At 45.0% G+C, this 13,649-nt stretch overlaps 1 protein-coding gene across 4 annotated transcripts in view; it reads right to left on the bottom strand.

Annotated features, from left to right (window-relative positions):
* sdccag8 (SHH signaling and ciliogenesis regulator sdccag8) overlaps nucleotides 1-13,649 on the bottom strand; it is a 595,448-nt gene that overhangs the window by 428,984 nt on the left and 152,815 nt on the right. The gene's annotated exons all lie outside the window — the stretch shown is intronic.

Here is a 13,649-nt window from a genome sequence, read left to right as displayed (position 1 = left end):
CAGTGCCAAGGTTTGATGAGAAAGAGGTGGAAGCCTTTTTCATTTAAACAAATGAAATGGCCACAGGACATGTGGGTATTACTGATTCAAACAAAGCTAGTAGGTAGGGCTAGTGAAGTGTTTGCATCACTATCGGAGGAGATATCTGGGACGTATGAGGAGGTGAAAAAATCCATCTTAGGTGCAGATGAACTTGTGCCTGAGCCTACAGACAAAGGTTTAGAAATTTAAGGAAAGAATGTGGTCAAACATACATGGAGTTAGGTGGAGAAGGGGTTTGAAATAGACCAAACGTCTGAAGCTCTCAGAGAAAAGTCTATCAAGCAGGGTAGCATGGTGGTTAGCATAAATGCTTCACAGCTCCAGGGTCCCAGGTTCGATTCCCGGCTGGGTCACTGTCTGTGTGGAGTCTGCACGTCCTCCCCCTGTGTGCGTGGGTTTCCTCCGGGTGCTCCGGTTTCCTCCCACAGTCCAAAGATGTGCGGGTTAGGTGGATTGGCCATGCTAAATTGCCCGTAGTGTCCTACAAAAAGTAAGGTTAAGGGGGGTTGTTGGGTTACGGGTATAGGGTGGATACGTGGGTTTGAGTAGGGTGATCATGGCTCGGCACAACATTGAGGGCCGAAGGGCCTGTTCTGTGCTGTACTGTTCTAAAAAAAGAAATTATATTTTTGGAGGAGTTTAAAACTTCAATTCCTGATGTAGTGAGAACTCATCTGGAAGAGCAGAGGGTTAAAACTGTGAGGTTAGCAGCAGAAATGACAGATGATTATGAATTAGTTCATAAATCAAAGCTTGGTTTCCGACATCAGTTTCAGCATGTGAGGGATATGAGAAATACTGAAGTGGTAGAGGCAAAAGTGATCTGATAGGAGATAATAAGGAGAGTGTACCTCAGATTAAAAAGGAAATCCAGGGAGGAAGAGACATGAAAAGTTTAAAATGGTTTCACTGTAATAAACCAGGGAATGTAAAGTCACAGTGTTGGTGGTGGAAGAAAAACACTGGGAAGGCTGATATGGTAAAACAGGATAAGACAGTGGGGTTTGTTAAAGTGGTAAAGGAAAGCCCAAGTGAAGCGAAGGAGGTGCAAAAGATTGTACAGCCTGATCAGCCTGATGTTCAGGTGATTGATAAGAAGGTGCCAGATCTGTTTAAAGAATTTGTGGTGAAGAAATTCACTTAAAGAAGTGAAGAGTGGTGAAATGGTAGGAGTAATAGAGAAACTATCTTGTCCAGGAATACAGTTTATCTTGGGTAATGATACAGCTGGATCGCAGGTGGGAGTGATGCCTACTGTGGTTAATAAGCCAGTGGAAAATCGACAACTGAAGTATTGAAGGACGAGTATCCTGGGATTTTTCCGGATTGTGTAGTAACAAGGTCGCAAAGTCACAGGATAAGACAAGAGGAGAAATCAAAGTGCAATTATCAGAAAGATTTTTGATTAGATGTTTGTTAAAGAACGAGGTGGAGGATGAGGCGGATATTTTTAGTTCAGGAAAATTGGCGGAGTTACAACAGAAAGATGTAGAAATAAAACGGATGTATCAGAAAGCATATATGGAAGAAGAATCTGAGTGTATACCAGAGTGTTATTACCGTAAAAGTGATGTCTTGATGAGGAAATGGAGACCTTTACATATGCAGGTGGATGAAAAATGGGCTGAAGTTCATCAAGTGGTATTGCAGGTAGGGTATAGAAAGGAGGTGTTGCGAGTTGCACATAAGATACCAGTGGGAGGTCATTTGGGAATAAGGAAAATGCAAGCTAAAATACAAAATCATTTTTATTGGCCTGGACGACATACAGATGTAGTTAAATTTTGTCGATCATGTCACTCATGTCAAGTGATAGGGAAACCTCAAACAGTGATAAAACCAGCGCCCTTAGTACCCATTCCAGCATTTGAGGAACCTTTTACAAGGGTCCTCATTGATTGTGTAGGACCGCTTCCTAAAACAAAAAGTGAGAATCAATATCTTTTGACTATAATGGATATGTCTCCTCGGTTCCCAGAGCCCATTGCAGTATGTAATTTACAGCTGAAAAGATTGTGGAGGAGTTACTTAAATTCTTTACTTGATATGGACTATCCACAGAAATACAATTGGATCAAGGATCAAATTTTACAAAGAACAAAGAACAAAGAAAATTACAGCACAGGAACAGGCCCTTCGGCCCTCCCAGCCTGCGCCGATCCAGATTCTTTATCTAAACCTGTCTCCTATTTTCCAAGGTCTACTTCCCTCTGTTGCCGCCCGTTCATATACCTGTCTAGATGCCTCTTAAATGATGCTATCGTGCCTGTCTCTACCACCTCCGCTGGTAAAGCGTTCCAGGCACCCACCACCCTCTGCGTAAAAAACTTTCCACGCACATCTCCCTTAAACTTTCCCCCTCTCACCTTGAAATCATGACCCCTTGTAACTGACACCCCCACTCTTGGAAAAAGCTTTAGCTATCCACCCTGTCCATACCTCTCATAATTTTGTATACCTCAATAAGGTCCCCCCTCAAACTCCGTCTTTCCAAAGAAAACAATCCTAATCTACTCAACCTTTCTTCATAGCTAGCACTCTCCATACCAGGCAACATCCTGGTGAACCTCCTCTGCACCCTCTCCAAAGCATCCACACCCTTCTGGTAATGTGGCGACCGAACTGCACGCAGTATTCCAAATGTTGCCTCAAGATTACCTCAAGATTATTCAAAGAAGTTATGGATAGCTTCGGAATAAAACAATTTAAATCAATTGCGCACCATCCAGAATCACAGGGAGCAATAGAAAGGTGGCATCAGTCATTAAAGACAATGTTCAGGGCTTATTGTCAAGATTATCCAGAGAATTGGGATAGAGGAATTCCATTCGTACTGTTTGCAATTAGGAATGAACCTAATCAGTCAACCAAATTCAGTCCTTTTGAACTAATTTTTGGTCATGAGATAAGAGGACCACTTAAATTGATTCAGAAAAAATTGGTGAGTGAGAAATCAGAACTTACATTATTGGGTTACGTGTCAAACTTTAGGGAACGATTAAATAGAGCAGGGGAATTGGCTAGGCAACAGTTAAAAGCTGCACAACATATGATGAAACGGGTAGCGTACAAGAAATCCAAAGTTCATAGTTTTGCCTGTGGAGACGAAGTTTTAGTATTGTTACCAGTGGTCGGTGAACCTTTAAAAGCAAGGTTTTGTGGACCTTATCAGATTGAAAGGAAATTAAGTGAGGTGAATTATGTGGTAAGAACGCCACATAGAAGGAAAACTCACCGAGTGTGTCATGTGAATATGCTTTAAAGGTACTTTGAAAGGGAAGGTGAGAAAATTTTAATTATTCATTTTTTAAATATAAATTTAGAGTACCTAATTCAATTTTTCCAATTAAGGGGCAATTTAGCGTGGCCAATCCATCTAGCCTGCACATCTTTTGTATTGTGGGGGTGAGACCGACGCAGACACAGGGAGAATGTACAAACTCCACATGGACAGTGACCCAGAGCCAGGATCGAACCTGGGACCTCGGCGCCCTGAGGCAGCAATGCTAACCATTGTGCTACCGTGCTGCCCTGGTTTTAATGATTCTAACTCAAAATGACAAACCAAATCCAGATGACTGTGAATTTGACATACCTCAAATTAAATTGGAAAACGAGGATGTTCTTAAAAATTGGGATAAATTGTTGCGTTGCCTTCCAGAGGAAAAACGGACTGACCTGAAAGAGTTATTGCTATCACATGGGCAAGTTTGTGGCGATAAATTGGGAAGTACTAAAATGGCTATACATGATGTAGATATGGGAAATGCTGTTCCAATTAAACAACATCTATTTAAAATTGGCACAGGTTAACAAAGAGATTGAAATTATGCTTAAAAATTGCATAATTGAAGTGGGTTGCAGCTAATGGAGCTCACCCATAGTGATGGTACCAAAACCGGACGGCACCCAATAGTTGTGTGTGGACTATAGAAAGGTTAATGCAGTTACAAGAACGGACTCTTATCCTATTCCACAAGTGGAAGATTGCATTGAGAAGGTGGGACAATCCGCTTTTATTTCCAAACTGGATTTACTTAAAGGTTACTGGCAGGTACCTTTATCCGACAGGGCAAATGAGATTTCAGCTTTTGTGACTCCAGATAGTACATACCAGTTCAAAGTTATGCCATTTGGCATGAAAATCGCCCCAGCCACATTTCAACAGTTAACTAACAAAGATGTTTCAGGATTACCCAATTGTGCGGTATACATCAACAATCTGGTAACTGGGCAGCACGGTGGCGCAGTGGGTTAGCCCTGTTGCCTCATGGTGCTGAGGTCCCAGGTTCGATTTCGGCTCTGGGTCACTGTCCGCGTGAAGTTTGCACATTCTCCCCGTGTTTGTGTGGGTTTCGCCCCCACAACCCAAAGATGTGCAGGCTAGGTGGATTGGCCCCTTAATTGGAAAAAAATGAATTGGGTACTCTAAATGTATTTTTAAAAAATGATCTGGTAATTTTTAGCCAGGCATGGACAGAACATTTGAAGCATTTGATGGAGTTATTCGATCGACTTCAGGTGGCGGATTTGGTGATAAACTTAACCAAAAGTGACTTTGGAAAAGCCCAAGTCACTTTCCTTGGCCATACAATTGGACAGGGTCGAATGGTCACACGGGATCTGAAAACAAATTATTGAGGAGTTGACAATACCCTCGACATGAAGGGAAATAATGCGATTTCTTGGCATGAGTTGATTTGATCGAACATTTGTGCCAATTTTTTGTCATGTGGTTGCTCCACTGACGGACTTGCTCAAGAAGCGTAACAAATTCCAGTGGACAGCAGAGTGGCAACAGGCATTTGCAGGCCTGAAAGCTGTGATAACCAATGCTCCTGTGTTGGAGAATTACAAGGGACTCTATGATCAGATTGAACTAAAGTATCTGACTTTAAAGAGAAATGCCAAGGCGTAGAGAAATGGACGGATCATGCAGAGACCTCCTTCTTGTTCAAAGAGACTGTCAATTGAGAAGGATTCCAGTTGGAGGAAGAAGAACTAAAATGGACTATGTTATTGTACCTGTTTGCGTATGTTGTTTGTTGAAACGAAAAAGTATATTTACTGTGTGCATTTCTTAAAGGAAAGTGAAAAGGTGAAAAATGAAACCATCTTGAAGTTGATGGTTTATTTTTTTTCTTAGGGTGAGGTTTCATGGAACGTCACTTTAAGAAATGTTTGTCTGCTTAAGTGGCTGCAGTGATGTCAGAGTGTTGGTGGAGCTGAGCTCTGGCTCTGCTTTTTAGTTTCGCTTTCAGGAAAAGCTTGGGTGTGTTTGTGTTGTTTGGTTTCGTTTTTGTGTTGGAGCTGAAGCCAGCCAAAGAAGGTGTAATTTCGATCTCTGCAATCTAAAGACTATCTCGAGAGCATTTGGTAAATTCTGAGTGATAACTGCTTTCAGTAGAGAATTTAAACCTGATGTGCTTCTGTTAAAAGGTTTTTTGTCTTATGGATGTTAAAAGGAAAGTTTAAGGATTAATTAGACTATTGTATTCTTTGAGGGTTGTATTTGAATTCATGGTTGCTAAGATGTTCACTGTATGTTTTAACAAGGTTAACTGAGTTCATAGAATAAACATTGTTTTGCTTTAAAAATTACTTTTAAATTTCTGCTGCACTACACCTGTGTAGAGTGGACCGTGTGCTCCCCATACCACAATCTAATAAAAGTCGTGGGTCGGGTGAACTCCATGATACACTTTGGGGTTCTCTAAACCCTGGCGCATAACAGGCAGGGCCAAAAAAATCCACCTCCATCGGGAGCCTCCAAATGTACAACCACTAACTCCATGGCTGCACCGGATGTCAGTTTCAGAAGTCAAAGTGAAAGTGAAAATCGCTTATTGTCACGAATAGGCTTCAAATGAAGTTACTGTGAAAAGCCCCTAGTCGCCACATTCCAGTGCCTGTTCGGGGAGGCCGGTACGGGAACTGAACCCTCGCCACTGGCCTGCCTGGGTCTGCTTTCAAAGCCAGCGAATTAGCCCTGTGCTAAACCAGCCCCTGTAAATGAAATGAAAATCGCTTATTGTCACAAGTAGGCTTCAAATGAAGTTACTGTGAAACACCCCTAGTCGCCACATTCCGGTGCCTGTTCGGGGAGACTGGTACGGGAACTGAACCGTGCTGCCGGCCTGCCTTGGTCTGCTTTCAAAGCCAGCGATTTAGCCCTGTGCTAAACAGAGTTTCAGAGTATCTTTGAAGCATTTTCTTTATCTTCCCCTGGAACATTGGCCATCTGAGAGTTCAGAGAACAGAACCTGATGGGGGAGACACTTTTCATATATATAGACACAAGTATCCAGTCCACTGAAGTTGATTTTTAAAAAATAAATTTAGAGTACCCAATTCATTTTTTCCAATTAAGGGGCAATTTAGCGTGGCCAATCCACCTACCCTGCACATCTTTTGAGTTGCGGGGACAAAATCCACACAAACATGGGAAGAATGTGCAAACCACCCAGAGCCGGGATCGAAATTGGGACCTCGGCGCCGTGAGGCAGCAATGCTATCCACTGCGCCACCGGGCTGCCCCACTGAAGTTGATTTTGTAGGCATTTTGCCTGAATACTGGCTTCAAGTAGGTCAATGTTTGACAATTCTCCTACTGAAATTGGAGGATGCGGTGGAGGCACTGCTGATGGAACTTCTCGACCACTCTTACATGTTGATGATACACTGTCCTTGGTTACACTGCAGTGCAGGAAGGAGTATGTGACAATAGCTGTTTTATTGAGACTTCCGGTGATGTAACATAAAGACAAGATGCACAGAATTTGGCTCCCAGCAAAGTCTTTGTATCTGATCCTATTCTCTGTTTTTTTCGGGGTTTTGGTGCCCAAGCCCAGGAGGTTAAATAGGTGAACTCTTTCCTGACAAGGGCATATCAAAATAGTCATCAAAAAAGCCCACCCTTAAAAAGGCTCACATTGGTTGTGGGAATGGTGCAGGAGCTTGAAAGGTTCGGCAAGCAAATGGACAGGCAGTTCGAGTGGCAGGGCCAGGAAATAAAATAATCTTTCAAATCCACGACTGAAGAGATTTTGGGCCCGATCCGTGAACATGGTGAAGGCACAATGCGAGATGCTAAAAGGGGTCAAGGAGGCCTTGTCGTGGGATGAGGATCAGTTCGCTTCAGTGGAGGCAGAGTTGCTGATGGTGGTGGAAAGTAATAAAAGCTTGTTGGCAGCGGAGGGCCACTATGTTTCTGAAATGTTTTCTCAGTTGAGGGAGGGCGAAAATGAAGCGTTTTCCCATCCAATACATAGGGCGCTCGGGCAATGCCAAGACCGAATGAGCCACCGCGGGCGGTGATAATCCACTTCCATAATTATCATAGGAGTTGGATTGGGTGAAAAGGACTCAGAATATTGACGGGCATACAGTCCGAATATATCAAGGCATTGGAGCTGAGTTGCCGAAGAGGCGTGTGGGCTTCCACAGGAGGAAGGCAGCATTTTATAATAAGGGCGTGAGGTTTGGGGTGCTGTACCTGGCGCAACTATGGATTACAATGGATTCAAAAGACCACTTTTTCAACACACCAGAGCAAGCGGAGGCCTTCATCCGAGAGAAGAAGTTAAGACCACTGTGACGAGGAGTATTTTACACTCTGCATGAAGGGGAGTGTTTGTTTGATGTAGTCATGCTGTTATATTTACCACTGTTTCACCTTTGCTCTGTTGGGGGAGGGGTGGTTTTAATAGGGGATTAGTATGCGTCCCTTTGTGTGTTTTTTTCCTTTGGAGGGGAGAGGGGTTTGCTGATCTTGTTTGGGTTTGGGGCATGGTTGCCGGGGGGCATGTTGTTTGAGGGAATATGTTAAGGAAACAATGTTTGGGAGCCTCTTTGCTCGCAATGGGGTGGGAAGAGGCGAGCACGTGGGACTGGAGTGAGGGGTGGGGGGTAGGAGGGGAGGCTGCAACCTGTTAGGAGGAGCACAATCGGCCTAATTATTGGATTGTGGTTGTGTGGTGGGGGTATGGTGGAGGATGTGGTGCCAGGCAGTCTGTGGGCCTGGAGGGGGAAGGAAGGAACAGGGAGAGGGGAGGGGTAAACTAACAGGGCCCGGGGCTTTTCTCTGTCTCACCCTGGGGGTGGGGCTGGCGGCCATCGTAGGTGGGCCTGAAACCCAGGAATTTATGTAGGGATATTGCACTATAGTGGGGGGGAGGGGGATATTGCACTATTGGGGGGGGGGGGCGGATCCGTGGCGGTCTATGCACCCGGAGGGGTAAGGTGTTTTCGTTTTTTTCAGCGGTGTATAAGGTGCATTTGCGTATAGATTTTTTCATTACGGGTTACACCTGTGGGCAGCATGGTAGCACAGTCGTTAGCATTGTTGCTTCACAGCACCGGGTCCCAGGTTCGATTCCCGGCTTGGATCACTGTCTGAGCGGAATCTGCACGTTCTCCCTGTGTCTGCATGGATTTCCTCCAGGTGCTCCGGTTTCGTTTTTTTATAAAATGTTTTTTTATTGAGTTTTCATATTTTATATCCAACAAATTACAAATTATTAGAGAGAAAAAAAAAACACGCAAAAATTAACATGTATATTTACAGGTAAGCATCTTCATAATAACAACTGTGGCCGCCCCCTTTAGCCGGCATACATATTTTACATTCCCCAATATGGCCGAGGCACATGTTTATAGGCATTTATTTACAGTTTGGTTTTGGGCCTTAGCTACCCATCAAACCCCCATACCGAGCCCATAACCCCCCCCCCCCCCCCCCCCCCCCCCCCCGGCTACCTTCCCCCGATTCCCGTCCATTTTCCCCTGATTCTTGGCCACCCGACTATTCTTCCTCTTGTACGTTGGCCACAAACAGGTCCGGAACAATTGCATGAATGGCTCCCACGTTCTGTGGAAGCCGTCGTCTGACCCTCGGATGGCGAATTTGATTTTCTCCATTTGGAGAGATTCCGAGAGGTCGGACAGCCAGTCTGCAGCTCTGGGCGGTGCTGCTGCAGATGCTCCGGTTTCTTCCCAGAAGTCGAAAGATGTGCTTGTTAGGTGAATTGGACATTCTGAATTCTCCCTCAGTGTACCTGAACAGGTGCTGGAATGTGGCGACTAGGGAATTTTTACAGTAACTTCATTCCAATGTTATTGTAAGCCTACTTGTGATAATAATAAAGATTATAAAGATTATTGCTACCTGGGGTGAAGAGTGTGGTTATTTCAGACCACACGCCGCATATAGTGGACTTGAAGTTGGAGGAGCGCCATGTGCAGCACAAGGGGTGGAGGCTGGATGTGGGACTGTTATCAGATTTTGGGTTCTGTGGGAAGAGTTCGAGGACGATAAAGAACTAGGTTGAATGGAATGAGAATGGAATGGTCTAACCCTCTACCGTGTGGAAGCCATTAAAGGCACTGATCAGGGGGAGATCATCTCATATAAGTCATATGTGGATAGGGAGAACAGGCACGAGTATCAGGAGGCAATAGATGAGATTCTGGGTGTAGATAGGGAGTGTGCGAGTGACCCAACGCCAGAGTTCTTGCCGTGTAGGAAGAAGCTGAAAATGCACCTACTGTCCACGGGCTGGGTTGTGCGACAGCTACAGCATTAAAGGGTATGGTATGTGAGCATGGGGAGAAGGCCAGCAGACTGTTCACACACCAGTTAAGGCGGCAAGAGGCTGCCTGGGAGATTGTGTAGGCGTGGGAACCTGGGGTTGGTAAGGTCTCAACCCCAAAGAAAGTTAATAAGGTGTTTTCCTCCTCCTATGAGGGGCTTTACAGGCCAGAGCTGCCTGAGGATTAGCAGGAATGGTTGAGCTTTTGGAAGGTTTGGAGTTTCCTCAGGAGGGTGATGAGTTGCGGGAGGCATTGGAGGCACCGGTGGTCTGGAGTAAGTCCGCAGGGCTCTGGGTAAGCTGCAGGTAGGGAAGGTGCCGGGGGCCTGATGGGTTCCTGGTAGAATTTTGCAAGAAGTTCGCGGACCAACTGGCTTCATTGGTGCTGGGATCATTTTTTTTTTATAAACGCATTTTATTCAAACGTATCAAAGTAGTTACAGCAAATAAACACCCTGGGAAACATTCTTCCCAACAACTATACTGTTTGTACAGATTTTCCTCCTTTTTCAACCCCCCCCCCCCAACCCCCCTCCCCACCCCCCAGAGACGAACAGCTCCTCAAACACGGTCACAAACATCCCCCACTTTTTCTCAAACTTCCCTGATGAGCTCCTTAACTCATACTTTATCTTCTCTAACCACAGGAAGTCGTACAGGTCACCCAACCATGCTGCTACCCTCGGTGGCGATGGCGACCCGACCGCCACTCCAGAAAAATTCGTCGCCGTGCAATCAGAGAGACGAAGGCCAAGACATCGGCCTTCCTCCTCTCCATGAGCTCCGGCTTCTCTGAAACCCCAAATATCGCCACCAAAGGGTCCGGTTCCACTCCCTCCTCCACTATCCTGGCTAAGACCGCGAACACTCCCGCCCAGTATCTTCCCAATTTTTCACAACCCCAAAACATGTGTGCGTGATTCGCTGGCCCCCACCCACACCTCTCACCCTCATCTGCTACCCCCTGAAAGAACCCACTCATTCTTGCCCGAGTCATTTGCACCCTGTGCACCACCTTAAACTGTATCAGGCTCATCCTTGCTCAAGAGGAGGTCCCATTTACCCTTCGCAGTGCCTCACTCCATACTCCCCAATTGATCTCCATTCCCAACTCCACTTCCCATTTCTCCTTCATCATTCCCAACTCCACTTCCCATTTCTCCTTGATCTTCACCACCCGCTCGCCTCCCTGCTCCCCCAGCCACTTATATATATCCCCAATTCTTCCCTCCCCTTCCACATCTGGAAGCAGCAGTCGCTCCAGCAGGGTGTATCCTGGCAATTTAGGGAACCTCTTCCAGACCTTTCGTGCAAAGTCCCTAACCTGTAGATACCTGAACTCACTACCCCTCGGCAGCTCTACCCTCTACCGTAGCTCCTCCTGACTGGTGAATCCTTCCTCCAAATACAAATCCCTCACCTTGACCAGCCCCACTTCCCTCCACCTCCTGTATACATGATTCCTGCGCAGAGGCGTTAGCACCGACATCCCTTCCACCCTAAACTGCCTCCTCAGCTGATTCCATATCTTCACCGTGGACTGCACCACTGGGCTCCCTGAATACCTACTCGGAGCCATTGGCAATGCTGCCGTCACCATAGCCCTCAAACTAGACCCCTTACAAGATTCCTCCTCCATCCTAACCCACTCTACCCCTTTTGGTGCTGGGGATATTTAATGACTCATTGGCATGGGCTCCCTTCTGGAGATGTTGAGGCAGGTGTCCATCTTCCTCCTGCTGAAGAAGGACAAGGTCCCCACAGTGTGGCCCATACCGCCCAGTCTCTGCTCAATGCGGATGCAAAACCTTTGACTAAAATCCTAGCCTTGAGTCTGGAGTTCTGCCTCCCAGAGGCTGTGGGGGAAGACCAGACGGGGTTTGTGAGGGGCAGAAAACTGTCGGCCAACGTGAGTCGGCTATTTAATGTAGTTCTTACACTGGCAGTAGGACCAAAACTGGAGGTTAATGTGTTTCTGGATGTCGAAAAGGCGTTCGACAGGGTCGAATGGAGCTACTTGTTCTGTATAAGAATGGGATTGGTCCTGAATTAGCATCGTGGGTCCGGCTATTATATGATGTATTGGTTGCTAGTCTACTAATGAACAACATGAATTTGGGGTCGTTCAGGCTGCACAGGAGGACAAGATAGGGATGTCCTATATTTCCCTCTGCTGTTTGCGTTGACGATCGAACCATTGGCGATTGCTTTGAGGGTCTCCAAAAAATGGAGGGAAATTGTGACGGGTGGAGTAAATCACCAGGTGTCCCAATACGTGGACGCCCTTTTACTGTATGTTAGAAATCCAGTGTCAGCTGTGGGAGAGATAATTAGGATATTGAAAAGGTTCGGTTATTTTTACGGGTATAAACTAAATGTTGGGAAGAGTGAATATTTTGTGGTTAGCCTCTGAAGGGGGGGTGTTAGGTTGGGGGGGGGATAACCATTCCCTCAGCGGGGACCAGTTTTCGCTATTTCAGAGTTCAGATAGCCCGGGACTGGTCGCGCCTTCGCAAACGTAAATTTTCAATCTTGGCGAGCAGGGGTAGAGCGGACTTGCAGAGGTGGGATAACCTTCCACTGCCACTGTCGCTGGCTGGCCGACTTCAGTTTGTTAAGATGACGATTTTGCCACGATTCGTGTTCTTATTCCAATGCCTCCCAGTCTTTCTGGGTTGTACATCTTTATTAGGGTTCTTATTATTGTTGTTGCTTGTACTTTCTGATATATGTGTTGCTTCTGTTGTGTTTTGTAAACTTTTTGATATAAAATGTTAAAAGTTGTTTAAAAAAAACAACTGCTCTGTACACTCGGGCTGAGGTTATTCATGAACCTTCTCAACCTTGCCCCTTGCCTGAGGTGTGGTGATCCTCAAGTTAAATCACCACCAGTCCTATAGGGGCTGGTTTAGCACAGGGCTAAATAGCTGACTTTTAAAGCAGACCAAGGCAGGCCAGCAGCACAGTTCAATTCGCGTACCATCCTCCCCGAACAGGCGCCAGAATGTGGCGACTAGGGGCTTTTCACAGTAACTTCATTTGAAGCCTACTTGTGACAATAAGCGATTTTCATTTCATTTGATTTCATTTTCAGCTCTCCCCCTCAAAGTGGAATGCAGCCTATGGTCATCTGAGGCTATGGCAACTTTACTTTTTTTTACTTTACATTAAGACTTTTGTTGACTTGTGAAGGTCTTTCTTGTCAAACAGTCATTAACAAAGACCTCTGAGTCAAAATATATTTCCAGAAATTAGCTGAATCTTATGCCACAGTATATTTCCAAGCAATTTATGAGAAAAGGTGTGTCCCAAGTACACATCAATAAATGTGGCCGTGTCAGTACAATGTTCCTATTAATTAAACTGTATCTCCTTGTATAGCTTATTTTTTCTGTCCTCACATTTGATTTACCCACTTGATTTGTTGACCTCAGCATCACAATATATTTCTATAAATTAACTGAATCTTACACCAGAGCATATTTATGAACAGTCTTTTGTTTTTGCTCTAGGTATACATCAACCAACTAGGCATCGTCAGTTCAATGCAATATTCCTAATTCCATTGTCTATTTATTTTACCATACCTGTCAAAAAAGCTTATTCTTTTTGCCCTTCTTTCTTGCCCATTTTATCTGTTTAACTTCCTACTCGCATCTTTGTTTTGCTTCACCTCTTTGTCATATTTTGCTGATTGTTTATTTTTCCCATGTTACATTCAGCTCCTCAAATAAATGAGTAAAATCTGGGTTTGAAGTTGTTTAAAAACACTTGGGAGTGAGTAACCATAAGTACAGAGAGCTCCGCTTGCGTGAGATCAGTGTTGCTTTCTCTTCTCTCCATCAATCCTGCACAGATTTTAGCTAGCCTCTTCCCTCACCCTCAGTTGCCAAAGTTTGTTACTGATAAGCACATATCGGCAACTATAAAGTCCAACTTTACAACACTAACATTATCAAGTCAGTTACACAAAACAGTGATTGTTTTGCTCCAGTTTGTTGAAGGAAAATAATTTTC

The sequence above is a fragment of the Scyliorhinus canicula genome, chromosome 1 (assembly GCF_902713615.1).
Source record: "Scyliorhinus canicula chromosome 1, sScyCan1.1, whole genome shotgun sequence".
NCBI classification, from domain to species: Eukaryota; Metazoa; Chordata; class Chondrichthyes; order Carcharhiniformes; family Scyliorhinidae; genus Scyliorhinus; species Scyliorhinus canicula.
Note: the sequence above shows the minus strand (reverse complement) of the source record. Positions and strands in the feature narration are given on the sequence as shown.